The following is a 27,052-nucleotide window of genomic DNA, read 5'->3' as shown; positions in this document are numbered from 1 at the left end:
TCAACGATTAGATGAACCAGCATATTGTTATGAACTTAATACTGATGAAGTAGAAGAGAAACCTTGGTTCCACGAAGTAAAAAGATATTTAGAAACTCAGGAATACCCTGAAGGGGCATCCATCAATGACAGAAAATTTCTGAGGAAGTTCTCCGCTAAATTCTTTTTGAGTAATGGAGTATTATACAAACGTAATCATGATTCGACTTTGCTTCGCTGTGTGGATAAAAGGGAAGTAGAAAAGATTATGGAAGACATACATGACGGTATTTTTGGGACTCATTCTAGTGGACATACGAGGGCCAAGAAGATTCTGAGATCAGGGTATTATTGGGCTACCATGGAAGTTGATTGCCACCATCACTCCAGAACTTGTCACAAGTGCCAGATCTATGCGGAAAAAGTACATGCGCCTCCCGCTCCATTGAACGTGTTGACAACACCTTGGCCCTTTGCAATGTGGGGCATTGATATGATTGGGGAGATTAAACCTACTGCTTCTAATGGACATCGTTTCATTCTTGTTGCTATTGATTACTTTACGAAGTGGGTAGAGGAAGCCTCATTTGCTTCTGTCACCAAGAATGTGGTGGCACGGTTCATCAAGAATAGTCTTATTTGTCGGTATGGCATCCCTGAAAGAGTTATCACTGATAATGGTACTAATTGGAACAACAAGATGATCACTGAACTCTGCATGCAGTTTAAAATAAAACACCATAACTCTTCTCCGTACCGGCCAAAGATGAATGGCACCGTAGAAGCTGCTAATAAGAATATTAAGAAGATCATACAAAAGATGACAGTAACATACAAAGACTGGCATGAGATGTTACCCTTTGCTCTTCATGGTTATCGCACTTCGGTGCGCACTTCGACAGGGGCAACTCCTTTCTCTTTAGTCTACGGAATGGAAGCCATTTTACCAGTGGAAGTTCAGATTCCCTCTCTAAGAATTATGAAAGATGCAGGCTTAGATGAAGATGAATGGATTCAGACTCGACTCGATCAGATAAATTTGATTGATGAAAAGAGACTTGCGGCTATTTGTCATGGGCAGATATATCAGAAGCACATGACCCAGGCATTTAATAAAAAAGTCAAGAGACAGGTGTATCAAATTGGTGACTTGGTGATAAAGCGTATCATTCTACCACAAGGCGATTCTAGAGGCAAATGGACTCCCACATACGAAGGGCCATTTGTAGTTAAGAAGGTATTCTCTGGTGGAGCCATGATGCTTGCTACAATGGATGGCGAAGACTTCCCACATCCCGTGAACGCAGACATAGTTAAAAAATACTACGCATAAAAGAGACCCGCTAGGTCGACGTATCTAGGCAAAAGTAAGGGCATCCCGGCGAACCAAAAGGGTTTGGGCAAAAATTAGGGATAAACATATAAAAAATGTACACCCGGCAAGTCGAAAACCTGAAAAGGCGGCTTGGGCAAAAAAGGGTATCCTGGTGGACTGAAAACCTGAAAAGGCGGTCCAGGCAAAAATTAGGGATTAAAGCGTATGACTATGTCCCGTTCTCGGTCAGCTTCACCCAAGTCAAAGGGACTGAACGAGCCAATCACTTCTATCCGACAGCAGGAGATAAGAGGCTTGAAGACATAATGACAGTAGTGGAATTAAAATCAATAGGACTTTTTCTTCATAGCTTTTTCTTTGTTTTCTTGACAATTTCCTCTTACTAGGATTTCTGTCTCCTTGTACTCAAATTGCCTATTTATAGACCCTCTTTCAAAATCAATACAATTTATTTCCAAAAAGATGCTTTTGTTTTACTTCCTCTGTTTTGTTTGCATAAACGTCCATTGATTTAATTCGAATTAATATATGCATTTGAACATGATTGATGTTTATCAAAAATACATGCACAAAACAGAAATAGCAATTACTAAAAGACTTCAAGATCGAGGAGAAGGCCTAACCATGCTTCCCGATGAATCCGGTTGCTAATCCTATTCCCCATCAAAACCAGTTATCTCCCAGAAGAAATTGGCATCACTAGACAGACTGGTCATCTCTTTCATCCCCCAGCCAGGCTCTGTTGAATATTTCTACCATCAGACAGAAATCAAGTATCCCCAGCTAAGAAAGGGTCATCAATACAAATATCTCCAACCAGAATATTGGGATTTATTTTCCCCTGGAAGAACTTTTCAGACACATAATTCATTCATTACATCATTTCACAGCATACGCATGCATACAATGTTCGCATTTATTTTCGAAAGCATAAAACATCTCATGCATCATGACATGGCGTGAGGCTAACTTTATTTTTCAGGTTAATTATCCTCCTGATACAGTCAAAATAAAGATCCATTCGGACGGACGTCTTTATCGATTACATTCAAGATTCAAATACATCTTTCGGATATAATCCATGTGAACATTCATTCTGACAAACACTCGGATATCCTCCTAATGGTGGCATCTTTAAGCCCACCCCAGATATTTATGGAAAATACAACATATACAAATATTATCAGATATAGCCTAACGTACGGTTCATTCTGATTCATCCCAACATATGATTTCTTCAACTACTCCAATACGGTCTAGCGTACGACCCATTTAGATCTTCATTCCTCAGATACTACCTAGCGTACGGTACATTCCGAGGTGTAGTCTAGCGTACGACTACTTTCTTTTTCAGATACAGCCTAACGTACGGCTCATTCTGCAACTCCAATACGGTCTAGCGTACGACCCATTTGGATCTTCATTCCTCAGATACTACCTAGCGTACGGTACATTCTGAGGTGTAGTCTAGCATACGACTACTTTCTTTTTCAGATACAGCCTAACGTACGGCTCATTCTGCAACTCCAATACGGTCTAGCGTACGACCCATTTGGATCTTCAATCCTCAGATACTACATAGCGTACGGTACATTCCGAGGTGTAGTCTAGCGTACGACTACTTTCTTTTTCAGATACAGCCTAACGTACGGCTCATTCTGCAACTCAGATATGATCTAGCGTATGATCCATTCTGATCCTTTACCCCCAGTGAAGTCGACAGCCTAATGGATGACTCGCTATACGGTCTAGCGTATGACCCGGTGTGACACCCATGTCTTCAAATTGGTCTGATATACGACGCACTCTAAAGCTCTCATCATCAAACTTCCTGGATGGCATCTTTAAGCCCATCTCCATAAGAGACTAATTAACAAGTGCAAATTTTCGGGGCATTCTAGTGTTCAATAATCTTCCACCTCCAGACCACGAATGGCGTACATACCATTCTAACTCTCTCGGTTCAAGAATATTGAACAGGGGCAGCTGTCATACCCCAAAATTTGCCCGTTAATCTTACAAGACATTTTTCAAGGCACTTCAATTCATTTTTCAAGACACTGATCTTAAAGGAACAAAGACCCAGCACACAGGTGGCCAAATCCAGAAAATGGCTTAAAATGGCTTTCTCGCTAGGCGAGCATAATCCTTCGCCTAGCGAACCCTTCGCTACACCACTCGCCTAGCGAAGCTTGCGAATACCAGAAATTTTGGGCTTCATTCTGAGCCCATTAGGTCACAAAAAATCATTATAAATACCACAACTTCAGTCAGAAGAGAAAAGAGGGAGAGGGAGACAGACGGAAGGAGACAGAGGACAGAGAGGGAACAAGCAAACCCTAACAGAGGCAACCGGAAAAACCCTGGAGGCTAACCCAGAGAATTCAGAGCAACCCTAAAGGAAACCCTGAAGGAAACTCATCTGCACAAAGGTTACCTCCGCCCAACTCAATCCAGCACCAACCCTAAGAGTGATCTGCCAATTCAACGTTGCAATTCAATTGCCAACAGGTTTGCACTACCACTACCGCTTTATGCTTCCAATTTACATGTGGTATTATGATTGAATTTATAAATATATCTTAGGTTTTGCATGTGGATTTAAATCTGTATGGATATCTTGAATGTTTAACCATAAAATTTCTGTAATGGATGCCATAGGGTGTGGAGCTTGCTGAAATCGTATTGTTCTTAAATTCAAAACCCGCAGCCGTTCGCTAGCACATCGCTAAGCGAACATGTAGCGAGGGTTCGCCAGGCCCTCGCTAGGCGAGGCAGCAGCGAACATGACAGTCGCTGATTTTTCTGTTCTGATTTTTGCTAATCTGACATGTTTTATTGTAACCATGCATGGTTTACCTGACATTATTACTGTTGTGATTCCTTTTGGTTTGGTGCAACTCTCGATTGCACCCTGATTTGGTATTCTGACCTGTTTGCTGAATATTGTAAGGGCTCACATACTCCTGGAAAAGGTAGCTTGCTTGGTATTCCACTTTATTTGTGGGATACCCCTGTGGAGATTCATCCTAATTACCTAATTGATTATAATGTGGAGATTCATCCTAATTACCTAATTGATTATAATGTGGAGATTCATCCTAATTACCTAATTGATTATAAAATATTGCCTTTGAATATGTGATCTTGGACCTCTCTTTGTTGCCTTACGGTATTACGGTATTACAGTCATGTCCCGCGAATGTGGGGATGCACTTAGCAAAGACCCTTCGGTTAAATCATCATGTCCCTATAAGATAAATCATAGTCCCTCGGGTGTTGCCTGCGAATATATGATTTTTGTCCCTCGATGACCCGTCGTTGTAGCCTACGGTTAAATGATGATCGTCCCTTCGAATGCTAAGGTATCCTTACAAATGTTGCCTTCAATGACCAATCGATGATCCTATGATGTCCCTCTTACATCCAAAGGACAAGACTACTTGCTTCTCAATAGTAAGGACAGTTTTACCTTCATAAGGATAGGAAATACCCATAAAGACCTTGGGTAGGTATAACTCTTAAATGCTGACTTACAACCTAAAACATTTTTCATATATCACACTTTGCAAAACATCTACTAGAAAATCACCACTTGGTATACATTCATACTAGAATCATTGCCAAGTTATATTTTTCTAAACAACTTTCAAAATTAAACGAGATGAATACTTTGTATACATTCATACAAGAATCATTACAAAGCTAAACTCTCTTTTCAAAACATTTTCTAAGCAGTTCATAAACACTTTTTCAGACAAGAAAAATATAAGTGATCCAGCAATTAAGAGCCCATGGATAACCATGGATACAAAGGGTGCTAACACCTTCCCTTTGTATAATGTACCTCCCGAACCCAAAATCTAATCAAGGTATTTCCTGTTCTTTTCCGCCTTTCCTTATTGGATAAAAGAAAAGTCGGTGGCGACTCTTGCTATCCGCGACATTGCGTTTCAAAGCAAAAAACACACGAAGTCAGTTCACCGTATGACAGATAGGCATACAAGCTTTCCAATAGCCATAGTTTTCACCGGTAAAGATGGGTGTTCTATTGTACGCCCCTTTAGGTTCGGTATCCATTTTCTAATAAGTGAATATTTAATCACGGAATTAACCTCAACTTTTGATACCACTCATTAAACGAAGGTGGCTTATCTAGAGGGGGTGAATAGATCTCATGTTTAAAAACTTTACATAAATTGTTTTGAAAATTTTAACGGTTAGCGAAAGTGACCCAATCGAATTGTCTAAATCGAACTGCTATCGAGAAGCTTGGATATGAGTATATGAAAACCAATTGATGATAATGATAGACAAATTAATGAATATGTTTTAAAAAAGTAATCATTTAAATGATATAGCTAAAGGTGGAGGCTATTTCCAATGAAAAAATACACAAAAACTTAATTGAGGCAAATCATCCAACACCTTGCGTGCAATCAATTTCGTTTATAATTTTCTATGGTTTTGTTTATTTGAAAAAACAACTACAATCTAATGGAATGTAATCAACACAACAAAATCGTTTCAAAATGTTATCAATAGAATTTTAACCAAACGTATTGATCGCATAATCTACGAATTCAACAATTTGCAAATGAAAAGAGAGAGAGAGAGAGAGAGAGAGAGAGAGAGAGAGAGATATTACATAAGGATTTATTTAGGAAGTTCACCAATCCTCATCGCTATGGTTACGTCTGTCCCATATTCCAAATGGAATTAAGATATCAATATTACTTTGCCAAAGTAGTTTTACAAGAGAAATGTAGCAATACAACCCAACAATCCCTATGTTTGATGTTGATTCTAACACTTTCTCTTCTTTGATCTTGAGCTCGATCAAGTTACCTAACAATACCAATTTGATCCATCATCTCACGCTACTCCTTTGCAAGAAACCCCATTCTTCAAAGCTTTCACTCGATCGATCCAAATTGCAAATTGTTTTCACCTAAGATTTACCAAGATGATCCTCCGGTTAACGTTACTCCTTCGACCGAACCCACCATTCTTCGAAGCTTTCACTCTGCTAAACCCAACTTGCTTAATCTTGTCTAAAATATTCAAATCACCAATTGATCTTGAAGGAAAATCTCAGCTTGGTTTTCTTATTTGAAACCCCCAAAGATTCTCAACCCAATTTAAAATTCAACAACCTAAATTGGACGATATCAACTCTGATTCTAGATGACACCCAAACAAAAACTGATTATGTATAATTTATTTGTGTGTATGCATAGAACATAGGTTGAATATGAAAAGAAATCTTTATATATTCCTGGTTTCGTATCCTTCAAATTATGCATGTATGAGGTATATATATTTGTATGTTGGAGGCAAAAAGGAATGCAAAAGATTTAAAAAATCATGAATTTTTGGAAAAATGCATCGTATGTGTCGACCTATGTAAGTCATGTGTCGACACTTTTGAAGCATGTGTCAAACTATATAGGTCATTGATCAACTCATAAAAGAAAATTTTCTTCTATGTATCGACCTGAAACCCATCCAGAGTCGGCACATCAAAACAGACGCTACATGCTTTAAAACTTAGCAGCATGTTTCGACTCATACCTTGCATGTGTTGACTCATAGAAGAAAGTTTTCTTCTATGTGTCGACATGTATGTTGCATGTGTCAACATATGCATAAACAGAAGCTACAAACTTAAAAAGTTAATAACATGTATCGACACATAAGCCTGTGTCTTGCATAAAAACACATTTTTGCCATGTAGAATCATTTATAACCTTTTCTAAATCATTTACAAAATATTTTTATGCTTCATAATACTAAGATGCACATTAAGACTTAGAGGATACTGTCCAATATACATAAATTCTAAAGTATCCTAGTTTTGACATCATACAAAATACATCTAATGAGAAGTTGCACTCACATCACCAATGTGCAGTGCATTTTTTCGTGTCAAGGCGCAGTGTATTCAACCATAACCGAATGCATTTTTGCAAGATTAGAAATTATATTTTTATCCAAGTTTACGTCAATCATTGTTGATAATAGAGTCCCTTGTACTACTATCTAAGCAAAGGCCAAAAGTGAAACGAATTTATCACTTGCTACTTGTTTGAATGCTTATACTTTCACATAAAAAGTAGCCATCAAGTTTTTGGTGTGGTTGATGGGAATTGTGTCATTAACATTTTGATTATGCATTGAGTTTGTAAAACCTACACTTGAGTATTTGATCTTTTTCGGTCTTTTGGTGACACGACGGGTGCATGAGTGTACTGCATGGGCAGGTTGATCTCTCAAAAATATAAAGGAGATCCTTGGACAAAAATAAAATTCAAACTTTAAAGGAGATTTCAAATTTCTCACCAATTATTTAGAGCTTCTATTCATGATCCTACACAAATTGAAATTGAGCTTGAAGATAGTAAAAATGAAGAAGAATATGGCATTGTGCGACAAGATATCATTGGCATTTCTAATGGTCGGGAAATGAATATCATGGACTATGCAAACTTTGATCTAAATTCCATAAATACTAGTATCATAAGGACATAGATTGTTATTGCGTAATTTGAGTTTATGCTTGTGATGTTTCAGATCCTGCAAGCTATTGGGAAGTACTTAGTCTTCATGAGAAATGACCCTCGTTTTCATTTGAAGCAATTCGTTGAAGCTGCAAGTAAATTTAATATTCATGGAATAAGTTATGATGATTTTAGACTTAGATTGGTTCCATAACCTCTAAGGGATAGAGCTACGATTTGTCTAAATTCCTTAGAACTAAATTCTATAGCCATATGGAATGATTTGTCTGAGAAATTCCTAGCCAATTATTATCCTCATGTGAAGAATGTAAACATGAGGAATGAATTTACCTCATTCAGACAAGGGAAGAATGAATCGTTGTTTAATTATTGGGAAATATTTAAGGAGCTACTAAGACAATGTCCACATCATGAAATTACTCTAAGACAATGATGATTTAAGGAAAGATATAAAAATGTTAGATGATGATGAATTAGAGAAAAAATGGAACATAAGTGGTTTGCCACCAAAGTCATTCAATGCAAATTGGAATGACAAATTTGAAACATTGAAAATTGTGGATCTAAGTGCTTGTAGGTTTGAAGCACATGATCCTAATGTTGACAACCTTCCTGGTGTTTTGATGACGACAACACTGATGAATATTGAAGTCATTAGTGATGTCTTTCTAAATATTTGATGATGGTGATTAAATTGAATATATATCAAGCCTCGTCAAGTATAGGATTCAAGTATCCAGTTAAGTGGTTATATGATTAGTATATTTGAAAAGGAACTTGAAAGCTTCCCAGTTGTTAAAGAGAGTAAGTGTGAAATCTTGTCTGGTTGTGTTTGTCTAAGTAACTAGAGTCTTGTGAAAGTAGGAGAATAACTCTTAAGATACTAAAGCAACTCAAACACACACACACACACACAACATTTTTAAGGCCTGTCTTTACTTTACAAAATCACCTAAAAATATTTTTAGAGTGTAGGAAATTGATTAGGAGAGTGTCCAATTGGTTGAAAGTAATTTTCCAACTAAAGATTTGATTATACAATTGACCTAATCAATTAGGACTTGTTTGGTTGAGTTTATAATCAATTGGGACGGTCTCTTAATGCTTGGAAGCAATTATATATTAAAACCTTCCATTTGTGATCTTAACAATCGATTATTTGGCGTGTCTAGTAGATTAGCCAAATTGATTATCCCATTACTTAGGCACATGCATTGTTTCCCCTTTGAGCCACATTTTCTCCTATATAAAGGATTCCATTCCTCATTCAAAAATACACAAGAATTCGAAGTCTTCCTATTTCTTAACATTTTATTAATCATCCTCCTCTCTCTTTTATATTTTCTCTTCACCAAAGTTGTCTTAGTGCCTTATGAGTGAAAACTACTTGTGAGTAAAGTGGTGTATTGTTGTGCCACTGTTTTATTTCAAGAGTGTGATACTCTTGAAGGATCGAGTTTGGCTATTGAGATCAACCATTGAAAAATCTCTATTTGGTTATAGAACTCATCTTGGTAAATGTTTTGTTTGGTTATTGAGATTAGTAGGTAAATTTTCTACTTGGTTCATGAGTTCATACCATAGAAAAAACTATGTTTTGGTTAGGGGATAATCTAGTGTAAAATCTCTCGATCCGCTTGTAACAAAGGTTCGTGGACATAACTTGTAAAAGCTTAATATTATTATTATAACTCTCAAGAAGATCTCTTAGGGACAAGACTAAGCCAACATTTGGTCAAACCAGTATAAATCTCAGTGTTATCTCTCTAACCCTATCTCATTAAATTATGTTATTTTACATTATTGCTTTCATTTCTTTCCTTTGCTCTTATATTTGATTTTGTCAATACTAACACAAATTGTTTTTTAAGTAAGAAAACCTTTACTTACCATAATTCACCCCCTCTCTTGTGCTTGAAGTCACTTTTCCAGGAGAAATAACTACTAATATGGGAAGGCTTATGTACCAGTTTATGGTAAAACTCCAAGTTTTTGAATTAAAATAACTACCACCTTATTTACAATATGTCTACTTAGAGACAAGGTAGAAGTTGCATGTCATCATAGCTTTTGACTTGACATCAAGACATGAAAGTCATCTTCTGTCACTTCTAAAAAGGTATAAAAAGGAAATTTCTTGTAAAATGGATGGATGTTGGGATAATCTACCTCGTATCCACAATGTCTGGGTAAGCGATGTTTAGTGTATTCCGAAGAAAGAAGGCATGATAGTTGTTGGGATCAATAAAAATTAATTGATGCCTACATGATATATTATTGTATGGAGAATTTTCATGGGTTATATAAAGTTTAAAGAGACCACAAGGAAGGATCACTCCCATACCTTTCATTGATAAGATGTTATAAAGATTGGCTAAGAAAGAGTATTATTGTTTCCTTAACGGTAACTCGAGTTACAACCAAATTTCTATAGCACCTGAGGATCAATAAAATACAACTTTCACATTTCCTTATCGAATATTTTAATTTAGAAAGATTCCATTTAGATTGAGTAATTCTCCTACTACATTTTAAAGGTGTATGATCATACTCTATTTTAGATCTCATGGAGTCTTCAATACAGGTCACCATGGATTACTTCTCTATTTTGGGGAATCTTTTCAAATATGTGTAAGTAATATATAATTATTGCATATAAGGCGTGATAAAATAAATTTGGTTCTTAATTGGGAAAAGTATCACTACATGGTAAAGGAAGGGATTGTTCTTGGACATCGTATTTCAAAGAAGGGGCGAGAAATTGATAAAACCAAGATTGAAGTTATTGAAAAACTTCCACCCCTATTAAATATCAAGGGGACTAGACGTTTTCTTGGTCAGATGGATTCAACAAGAGGTTTATCAAAGATTTCTTACAAAAATACAAAACATATATGCCAACTGTTGTAGCATGAGGTGACATATCACTTAAATGAGGAATGTCTGAAGTATTTCATGACACTCAAAAAAGCCTTAATTTATGTTCCCATTATTATTGCTCCAGTCTAGTCCAAACCACTTGAATTGATGTGTGAGACGAGTGATTTTTCTATAAGAGTTGTTTTGAGCTAGATGCATAACAAGCTATTATATTCTATCTATTATGCAAGTAAGCCATTTATTAAGGCCCAAGTCAACTATACCACTACTGAAAAGGAACTTTTAGTTGTTGTGATTGTCATACCCCGAAATTTCCCCCATCTCTTCATTAAATCCACCTGGATTATGGTTTTGTTTATTTGCATAAATTTGTCAATTCGATCATGCATTTAGGTCATTCATCTGTATCTCCATATTGTAACAAATTTAGGTCAAAGGTTCGGTAATAATGAATTTATTCAATTTCAGTGAATTTTCAAGGAAAATATTATTTGGTTATTATTTAGGTTTATTTCCCATATTACTTGTGGTGCGAATCATCTCTTTATTTGAGATTCATGGTTAGCTGGGGGATTGGAATGATTGTCACTTAATTCGAAGGTTTGCTTAGATTCAAAGATAAGGGCAAAGTTGAAATAAAAGAAAGATTTTATTCATTCATTAGAAATTCATGGTACAATTTATATTTCTTGTGAGACAAATAAAAAGAGTAAATTATAAAAAAACTACGGTAAAAAATGACATCTTTTGCGTACAATTGACTTTTTGGGCAAACAATAACTTTTTGGTCAACTGTTGACCATTGACTCGATTTTGACTCCTGAATTTTCCTAGACCTATTCTAGAAGCATTTGATCAAGGGATTAATCACCATTTATCACAAATGACTCATGTCATGATCATGTCAAGTACTAATTTTCAACAAATTTTATCTTCCATCAAGCTTCACTTCCATGATTTGTTCTTCACTTTCCAATGTTGCTTTAAGTTGATTCTTCCACCAAAATATTCACTTTTCTATAAGGAAAAAGGAGGATCAAGTTAAATATTCATATCATGAAGTTAAATCATCCAAAAGTCATGGAAAAGTCATAAAAAAGTCAAAGAAACTTAGAAAAACTCTGCACTATGTAGAAAATCCAATACTTGTTTTTTCAACACTTTCCAACATTGTTTTAAACTCAAAAGTTCATAATTTGATCCATGAGTTTACACCATTCAAAAGTGTTTATTTTAAACAAAAAATCACTTCCCAAAAGCATTTAAAAATCATTGATTAATTCACCAAAAATTTAAGACAAAAAGTGGTAAAAAAAACCAAAGGCAAAAGCGTTAAAATTCAAGTTAATTACTAGTGATTCTTTGTCTTATATTTCAACTTGGTACTTTTGAAAAATCTAAACACTATTTGTCAGTAACTACCTATGCATCCACAAACCATTCAATTGTCCAATTAACCCTTAATTACCATAACTACCAAACTAACACAATAACTTCCAAACAAACACAAATTTCAACTTCCATTTTCAATCAAATTTTCTTTCAATCCTAGCTGTTCTTAACAATTAATCCAAGGGTTGAAATTAGTGATCCGCAACTAAAGTTTAAATTAATTTTTCACCATTGATAAACCTCTTATTTGGATAACAATTCAAAGGTTATTATTCATTTACAAAGTCTATATAAACATGTTATTTCACACAATTTTGTACTTAACTAACCTAACTTAGATTAACTACTTTAACCATTTTTTCTCAAATTCTCTCTTTTTTCTTCACTCCCTTACCATCACCAAAGTTCATATGCATCATCATCTAGAACTTCACATTGAACTTCTAAATTTGGTGTAACTTAGCCACAATCCAATTTCAATAAATTACCAATCAAGTATTCAACAATTCACACATTATCTTCAACAATCATCATCCAAAGTTCATCAATTCAAGCATCATCATTAACAATCGTCATTCAAAGTTCATCAAGATTCAAGCATGTTCATTCTACATTCAAGATTCATCTTTCACATTCATCATTTATACTCAACCATAATTATCAAGCAAATGAATTCAATTAAAGGAGCTTACTTTGAAGTTTTCCAGGTTTTTCTTTGGTATATTCGGCAGTGAATCGTTGCAACAATAATCGGAGGAATCCCCCCTTTGTGGTAAGCCTTAAACTTATTTCCGATTCGTTGCATGTTTATCGTTCTTGAACTTTGTCTTGCTTGTGAGGAATGCGTTAATTATGGTTCTCTTCTTCTTCTTCTTTCTTCTAATTTAATCATGCACCATAGAGAGAATTATAGAATTTCAATACCAACAAGCTATTCAATATCCAAAACAGCCTCATAATTATTCATATCCTAAGCAAATCAAAAAATCCAATTTTTGAGTAGCATGAAAATTCAAGTAGCTAAAAAATTCCATTAAGATCAACATAGCATAATTTCTAACATAGCTTAGCATAACATTGAATTAGGCATTACATTAGTGTAGAGTTTAGACATAGGGCATGAAATAGCTTATTAAAATAATCACTTATTTGAAGCCAAAAAAAAAACTTGGTTGAAACATTTTACCGAGCATCTTGCGTGCAATAGCAAATTTCATATTTTTCTTCACTTTTTTCGGTAATTATTTATCCTATTCAATCCGTTGATGTTCTATGCTTGCTCTAATCGTAATTTAAACTAAACTTGTAACAAAACTGATTTATAATCAAATCACAACACAAACCGTAATTATGTCAGAACTGGAAAAATAGCAAAATCATAACTTAACCGTTTTGCGTGAAGTCATATATCATTTGAATTGATTTTTTTTTTGCTAATCATGAATATATAATTAGTTTTTCGTTCTGACGGATATATTAGTCGAACCGACGTACTTTAATTAAACTTTTATCCATTTTTACTACTTTTTCGATATAATTCATAACTTATTTTACAATTTGTAAGATGTATTTGATTTTTTTTTGGAAAATTCTAATTCCAATGATATATTAATTTATCGAATTAAATTCCATTGGCGGTTATCAATTTTTTTTTCAAAATCGATTTTTTTCTCCACGTTAGTAGAATTTAACTAGTGCTACTTTACTTTCTCTATTTTTAGATGTATAGCTACTTCCTAATATGCTACTTCCTAATATGCTGCTAATGATAATGCTGTTATAATTCGTTTTCACTGTACCGACTGCGGTTTTACGTTTTTTCTAATTTCCTAGGAAAGAACAGTAGCTTTATAATTTCCTAGTTTATAATGCTTTAGTCTTAGTCTAGAAAATCAATACTTTAGCTTTAGTTAGATGTAATACGTAAAAAAAAATTAAAACATTAGTTTAGTTAGTTTAGAAATTCAATACATTAGTTATTTAACAACAAAATTTGATACATTAGTTAGTTTAGATTTATACACATGCTTTAGTTTTGGCTAGGTATACTTACTTATACATTAGTTTTAATAAACATAACCATTAGTTATCTAGTTTAATAAATATAATCATTAATTATCTAGTCTAATAAATATATAGATTAGTTATTTTGTTTCAAAAATATATTTACCTTTAGTCTTAGCTTAGAAAATACATACTTTACTTTTAGCTTAGAATAATCATTAATTTTAGTGAAAATGTTAGAATTAGAATTAATATATTAGTTAATTGTTTTTTCGATTAATTAATAAATCTTCTTTTGGTTCATATAATTAATTAACAAATTTTTTAATTAATTTTTTTGTTAACTCATGACATGATTCCCCTAGATTGATTTAATTATTTGGTCAAACATATTTGATCAAGTAATTAGGTTGATGACTTTAGGACCTCTCGATTTAATTAATTGATTAAATTTGTTTGATCAATTAGTTGAATTAATGTCTTTCAAAATAATTTGCATGCTCCCTTAGGTTTTTATTCAATTAAGTGATCACAAGTCCCTTGATAACTTAATTGAATTAGATCTTTATACTTGTATCTGATCCATCAAGTCAAACTCAAGTTCAAGACTCTACACTAAAGACTTTGAAGATTGAAGGACATCAAGACTTTGATCATTGTTGAGCCTCAAGCACACATTGTGTTTGCAAAACAAAAAGACTCCTATATTCTTTGAAACACTTGATAGTTATGGTGCGAATTCTGCGCCACGAGCCTTAAGTAATGGAGAATGAATGAGAGGGAGTATTCTTATCCTTATTCTGAATATCTTTAGATGCAGGACATTTTACCCAGTTATTCAAAGTACTCACCGCCGTTCATAGACTTTGGTGCAATTCAAATTGAATGATTGTCAAGCTTCTTCCCCACAAACACTGCAATAATCAACATTTCACAATACTTGTCTCTTGGGACCAAACACAATTCTCTTTGACGTCCATACATTCTTTGGATTAATCACCTCATGCTTAAACACCTATCTTTGAACCAATACCTTTTCATGCATTTCCTTATGGAGCCATGTGCTATGGAAACCTTTATGTATTTCCTTGTGGAGCTTCATGCTCTGGAAAACCTTTTCATACGTTGCCTTGTGAAGCCTTGTGCTCTGGAAAATCCTTTTCTTTTCCTCTGCCCTGTGGAGCCCTGTGCTCTGGAAACCTTCATGCATTAACCTTTGGAGCCATGTGCTCTATTAACCTTTATACATTATCATGTTGAGCCTTATGCTCTGGCAACCTCATGCACTTCCCTATGGAGCTCCATGCTCTAGAAACCTCATTTGTAGGTCTTGATCCCCCGGATCTAGGGAAAACCATATAATTCTAAATTGGCCCACACCATCTATTGATTAACGCCACACTCTTTGGTTCAGACACACCTGTCTATGGATACAAACAACATAATCATGTTCGAAACAAAACTTCCACAACATCCAAGCAACACTTTCCTCATTTCACTACTTTTTTTTTGCAATTCAAACAACACTTTTTCAATTCAAGCAACTATTTTATTTCATTCAAGCAACTCTTTCTTTTCCTTTTATCGCTCAAATTTTTTCACAACGATCTTCTTTATTTTCATGAAAGAACTGTTAGAATTTATTCCTTAGCAGACAAATCAAAAGCTTAGAGCATCCGAACAAGGATCAGAATCAGCTAACATCTACACACTTCTAGGATACGATTATAATTGTTCCCTAAAATCAACCAACACATCCATATTTTCTACCACGAACTGCAGAGCTTTGATTTTCTCATTACACTATGAGAATACATAGGCACAAGGGTTCGAATCCTTGGAGAGCACACTAATTATAAACTTATTTTTTCTCCATTTTATCATTCACAACCTTTAAATAATAACACCCATCTGCATAAAGAACAATCAAAATGGTTCCCGTTGAGTACAACGTATGTGAGGGTTGCTAATACCTTCCCCTTTCATAACCAATTTTCTTACCCTTGGGTTTTATCGATATTTTCCCTTTCCTTTGGAATAAATAAAATTCGGTGGCGACTTTGTTGTATCTTCAAGCGTGCGATGCGCTCAAGTATTTTTTACGACACGACAATGATTTATTTTGAAATATCAATATCATATGGAATAATTGGGACTATGACAGGATTGCAACTAATATTTGTATTGGAAATTAAACATATGAAATAGGAAGAGCTAACAGACCTATCAAATTCAAGAAACCCAACCTCACCATAAAAGCTTAAATATGGTTAACCTTTATCTTATCTAGTGTCACGCCAAAACTAAATATCTTTTCAACAACCATACCTACTACCCAACATATTTAGTATATCCTAACAAAAATAAGAGATAAACATATCCAAGACTATCTCAAATAGGATTCGGGTCATTGTGTATTCAATTACCAAGCCTCCTTTAGCCTTTCTGGGATTGACCACTGGATTTTGTAAAACATATGAAGTAGATCTCCTTAACTACTACCATAGATGTCTTAATTCAAAGATGGATGAAGATTTTGTTCACCGCTATTGGAGCAAAAAACCATATAGAACTAAACTGTCAAACCATTCCATCTACATCATCCCAATAGCATCAATAAGATTCTATGAGTTTGAATTCTTTATATCATAACCTGTACACCTATTTTACTCATACTTGGAATATTAGTGATTCATACCATAAAGGTTTAATTTTTCTTCATGATTCTATGATTAGATTGGAGTTACGGATTCAGGAACCTCATTATCCTTATAATCATATACATGCACATGAGGATTTTATCAATGATCTACAATTTCCTATGAATAGACAATTTTATCCAGAAGATAAGGGAGATGAGGAAAGAAAAAGTAAATGAGCCAATGGTAGAGGTGAGGCTGAAGAATTGGGATTGTGATAGGATCAAAGCTGATATTCGTATTGGAGATGAAACCTATAAAATTGCAAGAGCTAGCATACCTATCCAATTCAATCAATCAAACCTAACAACAGAAGCTCAAATATGGTTAACCTTTATCCTATCTAATGTCACACCAAAACTCAATACCTTTTCAACAACCATACATACTTCATACATTATTAGGTACATACTAATAAAATAAGGGATAAACATATCCAATATTATTTTAAAAAGGATTTGGACCATTGTCCATTCAATTACCAAACCTCTTTTAGCCTTTTCGGGATTAGTCACTAAAATTTGTAGAACATATAAAGTAGATCTCCTAGACTACTATCGTCGTTGGCTAATGATGAACGAAGAATTTGTTAACTGTTACTGTATGGCACATAAGTATACTTTACATTTATGATCATATGATTATATTGGAGTTTTAAATTGAAGAACCTAATTTTATTTATGATCATTTACCTGCACATGAGGATTTTATCAGTGATCGATAATGGCCTATGGATATGCCATTTTATCCAAAAGATAAGGGAGATGAGGTAAACGAGAGTGGGGGAGGAAATGATAGAGGTGAGGCTGAAGAATAAGAATATGAAGATGAAGATGAAAGTGAAAAAGAAGAAGAAAAGTGGGAAGAATGTGAAGAGGAAGAAGATAATGATGATTGAGTTGCTGCCACACCATGACAACCATCAACTTTAACTTTTATTTGCTTTATATTACTATTTTCTAGTTAACTTTATTACTTGTTGAACAATTTATTTGTTATTTATGTAATTTAGTATAAATACAATGGACAGGTGGAATATTTGAGATGCTTGTTGTTTTGTACTTAGTACATGATCTTGTCTGAATTCCTAAAACATCTGAGTATCTGTTAGGACCTCAATAATATTAAATGCATATGTGTTTTTATTAATGTGTGTAAATATGAACAAGTAAAGCAGGTGAACGATGAAAGTTGCATACAAACCACTAAGAAAGTTGTGTGGTGTGCTTAGTGAGTTTTGCTACACCAAACTCTCTTAGTGAGATTTTGCAGGCTTAACATAGATCTCTGTAAACCAGCTCTATTTCTAATGACCTAGGGACATGCCAAACTTTTCTGCAGGGGATGGAATGCAAATGAGATCAAAATTAATCCTACACCCCAAAAAACATGTGATATTTTAAATGATTTTATTAAGTACTTATTCAAATATTTGAAAATTTTGAAAATTTTGTGATTTTTTGTCTGAAGTTGCTTGTCCATGGATGGTTCAAATGCTTTGTAAAATCCAAATGCTGATGAATCAAAATATAGGTTAAGGACAAAATCAAGAATAATCCCGTGATAAAAGGTATATTCTTTAAATGATTCATTCATGATTAATGTTGTGATTATTGTCTGGGTGAAAAAATACTCGAACTAATGAACGCTCGAATGAAAATTAAGTCACCATCAAAGTTTATTTTTAAAGGGAAAACTTCGATAAAATCCTAAAAGAATAAAAATATGGTCTTCGTAACCAAATTCAGGTTCAGGAATCGGTTATGTGTGGGGAATGTATTAGCACCCTGCACACCCATTGTACTAAATAGGAACCGTGTACTTATTTTTGCGAATATGAGTGTTAGCTTAAGGTGTTTATGATTTCTTCTAATTAACAAAAATATTTACAAAAATGAAAGAGAGGTAAAATACTAGTTTTATATTTTGGTGTATGATGAGATGTTGAATCTCTCTCCTACATATCCCAAAATGCGATGGGGAACTCAAAGTTACGTAGTTCTGCGCGAAAAAATATATTTTTTATTAGGGTGCTTGACGAGATCTTCAATCTCTCTCCTAAGTATCCCCAAGTGTACGGGGAACTCAAAGCTACGTAGTTCTGGGTAGCAAATGTTTGTGGCTTGATTAATTTTAGATAAAGATGCTTAGGTCCCATTCGAGTGGTTAAACATTGCTTGTGACTCACACATGAGAGAAATGAACGTTGTTTGAGCTTCGCGCCAGAAGAGGTCATGTTTTGATCACATTCGAGTGGAAAACATTATTTGCTACTCGCGCATGGGAAGAATGAAATGTTGTTTCTACTTCGCGTCGGAATGGATAAAACACAATTCATTTATGAAAAAGTTTTTACATCACGCTAAGGCGAAAAAGTAGGTTGGATTGGTTAAAGTTGTTTTCAGAAGACGAATAATCGACTTGAACAAGGTGTACACATATTTTTAAATTATTCGAGGATAAAAAGAGTGTGCACCCAATTTTTCTTTTTAAATCCATTTATTTATTAAATATTATTTTGGTTGAAGATGAATAATCGGGTGATCACCCAATTTTCCTTTTTTAATCTGATTTTGATTATGTGATTTTTGACGAAAGACAAATAATCGGTTGGAACAAGGTGTACACCTTGCATCCGACTATTAGAGGATTAAAAGGGTGTGCATCAAATTTCCTTTTTTAATCTGTGTCGCACCTCGAAAAATGGGGATACGACTTCAAAGCGAAGCGTAATCGCACGCTCGCAGTGATGGACTGAACAGAGTCGCCACCGAACTTTATTTATTCCCAAAAAAAATGGGAAAGGGAAAATATCGATAAAACCCCTAGAAGAAAGGATAAGATATGGTCGTCGCAACCAAATCAGGGTTCGGGAGTCGATTACGCAAGGGGAAGGTATTAGCACCCCTCACGTATGTTATACTCAACGGGAACCATTAGGTTAGTTGTGTGCGTTAGTGTTAGTTGAAATGTTAGGCTTTTCGAATCATTAGGTGGGAAAGAAAGAAAGGATGAGAAGAAAATGTTTTTGGATTTTTGACGAAGGACTAAACCTAAGTTTTTTATTAGTGGGCCTGACAAGATTTACGAATCCTGCTCCTACGTATCTCAAAAGAGAAATCGAGGCTTACGTAGTTCTTGATAGAAAAATGTTTGTTTGTTGGTCGATTTTAGCGAAAGCTATATTGTATTAATCGACGAAAACATTGTTTTACCCAAAACAGATGAGGAGTGGACGCATACCACACATCGAACGGATTTATAAATCTACATTCGGAAAAGCGTCACTTATCTCGACTCAACAATCGTGGCCGAAACATTGTTTTGCATCACCTTAAGACAATATATCTTTCGTTTATGAAAAAGGTTTTTTGGTTAGTCGCACGGCGGCGAGAAAAGAGTTTGATTGGTTGGATGTATTTTGAGTAATGGCGAGAACTTGGATGAGCGAGATATACATCTCGAATCCTAGCCTCAAGAGGGCACGGTATACACCATGTTCCATTTCCATCTTCATTGGCAAAAGTATTTAATAGGGATTAAGTATTTTTAGGTTTGATTGAGAAAGGGTTTGAAGAAACCGCATTGACAATTTTAGACGATGGCGAGAGCTAAGATAGGCGAGGCATACGCCTCGAATCTTAATCTCAGGAGTGCACGGTATACACCATGTTCCATTTCCATCTTTATTGAAAAATTATTTGAGGTAGGAATTAAGTATTTTAAAGTTTGAAAGACGAGTACTTATGACTTGCAAGCTCTTACGGCTTGAGTCTAACACTCGGGACTATATCTGGATATTCCACCCAGGCAATCTGTTTCTTTCCAATATTTTTAAGAAAATGATTCGAATATTTATGAATGTTTTGGAGGGAAGACAAATATTCATGGCTTGCAAGCTCTTACAGCTTGAGCCTAATATTTGGGATTGCAACTGGATATTCCCTCCAGGTAATCTTTTTCTTCCAACTTTATTAAGAAGACGATTTGAGATATTTACAGGTGCTTTGGTGAGAAGACGAATATTTACGACTTACAAGCTCTTACAGCTTGAGCCCAATATTCGGGATTACAATTGGACATTCCCTCCAGGTAATCTTTTTCTTCCAACTTTATTAAGAAGAGGTTTTGAATATTAGAGTGTTAAAGAGAAGACGAATATTAACGGCTTGCAAGCTCTTACAGCTTGAGCCTAATATTCGGGATTATGACTGGATATTCCCTCCAGGATAATCTTTTTCTTCACGCTTTATTTAGAAAACGATTTGAATATTAGAGTGTTAAAGAGAAGACGAATATTAACGGCTTGCAAGCTCTTACAGCTTGAGCCTAATATTCGGGATTATGACTGGATATTCCCTCCAGGATAATCTTTTTCTTCACTCTTTAGAAAAGGTTTTGAATGTTATGTTTGATTTGTGAAATGATCTTGAAATGATTCGCATTTATTTTTGGAATGTATTTTGAAATCGAGGAAAGTTGAAACTGATTTTGAAATCGAATGAAATTTGGTGATTATTTACACGTGTAAAAGTATGGATATGGGTACTAATAACCTAACTAAATTAGTTAACATAAAAAAATCGACTAATCGAATAAAATAGTATCGGAAGTTCAACCATTAATTAAATCTAAAAGGTAAACATTTAAAGATAGACACAACTAAACATTGATTAAATTAAATTGATAAAAACTTAAAATAAATAAATAGTAGAAGTTATATACAAAATTAAACAAAATGGTAAGCATAATAAATAGAAATATAAAGATTGTTGTCCCCAAGTATTGAACCCACTCCACTTTAATATTTTTAAGAAAATGATTCGAATATTTATGAATGTTTTGGAGGGAAGACAAATATTCATGGCTTGCAAGCTCTTACAGCTTGAGCCTAATATTTGGGATTGCAACTGGATATTCCCTCCAGGTAATCTTTTTCTTCCAACTTTATTAAGAAGACGATTTGAGATATTTACAGGTGCTTTGGTGAGAAGACGAATATTTACGACTTACAAGCTCTTACAGCTTGAGCCCAATATTCGGGATTACAATTGGACATTCCCTCCAGGTAATCTTTTTCTTCCAACTTTATTAAGAAGAGGTTTTGAATATTAGAGTGTTAAAGAGAAGACGAATATTAACGGCTTGCAAGCTCTTACAGCTTGAGCCTAATATTCGGGATTATGACTGGATATTCCCTCCAGGATAATCTTTTTCTTCACGCTTTATTTAGAAAACGATTTGAATATTAGAGTGTTAAAGAGAAGACGAATATTAACGGCTTGCAAGCTCTTACAGCTTGAGCCTAATATTCGGGATTATGACTGGATATTCCCTCCAGGATAATCTTTTTCTTCACTCTTTAGAAAAGGTTTTGAATGTTATGTTTGATTTGTGAAATGATCTTGAAATGATTCGCATTTATTTTTGGAATGTATTTTGAAATCGAGGAAAGTTGAAACTGATTTTGAAATCGAATGAAATTTGGTGATTATTTACACGTGTAAAAGTATGGATATGGGTACTAATAACCTAACTAAATTAGTTAACATAAAAAAATCGACTAATCGAATAAAATAGTATCGGAAGTTCAACCATTAATTAAATCTAAAAGGTAAACATTTAAAGATAGACACAACTAAACATTGATTAAATTAAATTGATAAAAACTTAAAATAAATAAATAGTAGAAGTTATATACAAAATTAAACAAAATGGTAAGCATAATAAATAGAAATATAAAGATTGTTGTCCCCAAGTATTGAACCCACTCCACTTAAAGGCAATGAAAGTACTCTCCCCCCACTAGGCCATTCATGATTATTTGCTATCTTAATGCTAATTCAGATAAGTAAACCAGAATAGATTAAAATTAAAATTAAAAATAAAAACTAAGATAAAATAGTCTGTTGGACTACCAAGAAAAAAAAACAAGAAATTAAACCCAGCCGCCTGGCTGTTGGGTTCTAGAGGCTAATGGATTGAAATAAACATTAATATATTAATATACACTACTAAATGAAAACATTATTAAATAAAACCTAGGAACTTTAAACGTAACTTTTAATGGTTTCAATGTTTATTCTGTTTAAAAAATAAAAAGAAATAAATAAAAAGAAAATGGTGAGAGGTACTGTAACAGAACCTATTCATCGTCCTCAATCCCTCTCAATCTCACTCACAAAATCGCTCTCTCAACCTCACTCCCAAAATTGCTCTCTCAACCTCACGTCTCTCTCATCAAAACCCTCTCTCAAACGCACTCACACTAGCCTCAATCGTTCCTCTCTCCGTCTCACTTTCACTCATCCTCAACCTTTCGCTCTCACTCCAGAAATCAAACACTTCAGAGAGATTCAAGCAAAAACTCACCTTCAGCGGCGGTAATGACGAGCTTGCAACTGCCTCCCTTCACTAGCTTTTAGGTTTTCGTTGTGGTCTCTCTGGTTTTCGTATTAGGGTTTCGTTTTGTGGTTTTCGTCGCCTCCGAATTTTTTCTCTCCCTCTCTGATTCTCCTCTCTCTCTTTTTATGTCCAACAAATTAGGGTTTGGGGATTGTTGTATGGTGAATTGAAACAGGTATCTGCCAACATCCTTTCGGTGGGCTCAGTTTGTATCGGTCTTTTTGATGCTTGGATTTGGAAAAGGTATTATGAACTTATGCTTTTTTTCCTTACTTTGTCTCCATTCCATTTTGAGGTATTTTTCTGAAATTTACCGCCTTGCTAATTGCTTTGTGTTACTGTAGTGAAAAAATTATTGAAGATTCAAAGGCGGTTTCGGTTTTGTATGGAAGTTAACCAACCAAATAGTAAGGGCGGATTCAGGTTGTGGCTTTGAATCCTGCTGTTGGAGGTTAAGTGGATATCATTTGGCCGAGTTTTCTTTTCTGTCATGAGTTTATTCAATATGGTATGATGTGCAATGAGTTGTGGAATTGGATTTGAACTTGTCTTATGGAATTGGATTGATGCTGGTGAAAATGAAATCAGAGTTGGAGATGATGAATGATAGGTTTTTCAGGGTATGAAATATGAGTGAGTTCCAAGTGAATAAATCAGTTATGATGAAATATATAGGTTGTTGGTTAGGAATTGGTTGAATTGAAATTGAATTCTGTTAGAAACTCAGTTGGAAAAACCGGTTATCAATTGTTGAAGATTGGATCAATATTGAAGGTTGATTGTAAGGTTATTATGAGTGCTTTGGAGATTAAAAAAATCTGTTATGGTGAAGAAGTCATTGTGCTTTTATTCTGAGGTTTTTTTTCCAGTTATTTCTGTTATGCCCAGTCTGCTAACAGTTGGGATTCTCTTCTCAAGTTTTTAATTTGGTTGGTCTTTGTGTAATTCTTTGAAGGTTCTGATATATTTCTATGAGGGATCGTTAGAGATTTTCGGTTATAAAAATTTTGCAGGGTCGTTTCGGTTATCTGAACTCTGTTGTAATTGCTGGTTTTTATAAGTTGGAGTTGTCATTAAAAAGTTCTGTTTGTCGCCTCTGTTAGTGTATATTCATATCAAAGTTTATGCATGTTATTGAAGTGGTTGGAAGGTTTTGTTTTGTGTAGGTTTTTGGTAAGTTAGAAAATGTTTCTCAGTGGTGTGAGGTCAGAATGAAGGTCCTTTGAAGGCTTGTTGGTTAATAAGGAGCGTTGACTTGTTAATGTTGAAATTCTATGGACTTAATGTTGCTCTGTTACGATTGTGGTAGGATGGATGTTATCATGGAGCTATTGTGGTTCGGAATATGATCATAGGCCGTGTGAATTTGGATTGTAATTTTTATAGTCTGAAATTGAAAAATGAATGTATGGTATTAATGAATGGATGAAAATTTGGTTGAACCTTGATTTGAAATGGGTGTTTGGTTATAAAATGGATATGGATTTTTAGAAATAATCCAAGACTAATCTAAATATCAATTTAAAAAAATAAAAAATAAAATAAAAACCAATTAAAATCAAATTAATCTATAATTTGTTAAAACTACTTTGATGTCAAATTCTAACATTTATTTGGAAATCAATTAGAGTTTGAATCGTTAGTAAAAACACAATTAAGATTAAATTGAAATTTGGAATTAGACTTGATTTGAAATTAAAATCAAATTGAAAATAAAAAGTCAAATAATTAGAATCCATTTTATAATCAAAAGCACCATGATCAAAAAGGCCTAGACAATGACCAATGTTTAACAAAAAATATGGATTTGGGAATGGACGGTTGCCTTTGGTCATGAATGTATGCAAATGAACCTTAGGCCAAGTGCCAAATGAAAAATGAAAAAATGGAAAAAATTCAGGACCAAAATCGGGGTATGACAGTTGCCCCTATTTAAGTATCTTCAACTAGAGAATATGAAGCAGGATACTCTTCATATGATCATAGTGGGAGATGGTTAAATACTAAGAAGACCCGGATTTTGATCCTGAGTGATATGATATGATATGATATGATATGATATGATATGATATGATATGATATGATATGATATGATATGATATGATATGATATGATATGATATGATATGATATGATATGATATGATATGATATGATATGATATGATATGACATGATATGATATGATATGACATGACATGTGCTGATGCGAGATTCTCTTTTTTTGTAATTTTTATCTGCTAGGGATATGGTGAACCCTTAACAGGAGATGCTATTAGACAGACCAAACCTGTGGGGGATGCTGATGGTACACAGGGAGACAGATAAATGGTTAAAAAAACAAACTTGCCGGGGAAAACAGTCCTGCTGGAGAATCAGACACACACTGGGGAGTACTCAAAGTGAAATTTGATAAACGACGCTTAGAATACAAGGGATTTCGGTAGTAAGTTCACATATGACTTACTAAACCCGAATAAAGGAAAAGATGCTACAACAGGTTCATATATGACCTGACAACGCTGGGGAATATCAAGAAGTTCTGACAGCAGGTTCAGATATGACCTAACAAACTCAGAAAAATTCAAGAAGAGTGTATCAACAGGTTCATATATGACCTGGTAATATAGGAATGAAAGCTCAACAGCAGGTTCATATATGACCTGACAACACTGAAACAATCATAGAGAAAAACTCTTCAGAACAGGTTCATATATGACCTTGTATCACTGGAATAAAGCTCAACAACAGGTTCATATATGACCTGAATAGTATTGAACAAACAGGTTCATATATGACCTGATAATGAAATAAAGTTCAACAACAGGTTCATATATGACCTTGAATAGTATTGAACAACAGGTTCATATATGACCTGACAGTGGAATAAAGCTCAACAATAGGTTCATATATGACCTGAATAGTATTGAACAAACAGGTTCATATATGACCTGATAATGGAATAAAGTTCAACAACAGGTTCACATATGACCTGAATGGCTTGAACAACAGGTTCGTATATGACCTGATAATGGAATAAAGTTCAACAACAGGTTCACATATGACCTGAATGGCTGAACAACAGGTTCATATATGACCTGATAATGGAATCAAGTTCAACAACAATTGGACTTGAAAATGACTGCGAAAACCGAATGTTGGTTCAAGGATACCACAGACAAACTGGAATTAGAGGTCAAAAGACATAGGATCAACAATAAGACTTAGGTCAATGCATAATGAGCACGAAGTACATTTCGGCTATGCATGATTTGAATGCATAATATATGAATGATCATGATCATGAGAATGCTGACACTTGGCAGACTGGGAGTTTGTAGGGACTGTTTATAGAGACTCTGATTCCTCAACACCAATAACTCATACCCGTACAATTAACAGGCGCGTCCAGAGGAGAATCCATCATGATTGACAGTTATAAATAACCAAAAGTCCATCCTTCTAGAGGATTAATAAGTTATATTCCATGGGGACTTTTGTTGGTGATCCAGGAATATTTATGCAACCTTGAGGCTTTCGGGGAAACAAATGATTTTCCTTTGATTTTCACATATATCAAAGTAATTTTGTTCTTTTTACTAAATTTCAAATTCTTTTTCAAGTTTCAAAATTTCATTATTAACAAATAAATGACACTTTGCATAACAAATAAGAACATAGAAGAACACAATTAACAATGATTAGGAAAACTTGTATTTTATTCAAGAATGGTAGCACACAAATGGCGTAGCTCCATAGAGTGTTACAATTTTTGGAAAATGGCAATAAGGAAAGGTTTACGTTGAATTCAGTGACCACTAACATCCTTAATAGATATG

This window comes from Lathyrus oleraceus, chromosome 1 (assembly GCF_024323335.1).
Source record: "Lathyrus oleraceus cultivar Zhongwan6 chromosome 1, CAAS_Psat_ZW6_1.0, whole genome shotgun sequence".
Taxonomy (NCBI): domain Eukaryota; kingdom Viridiplantae; phylum Streptophyta; class Magnoliopsida; order Fabales; family Fabaceae; genus Lathyrus; species Lathyrus oleraceus.
The sequence above is the reverse complement of the archived record's forward strand: the minus strand, read 5'-3'. Positions refer to the sequence as shown.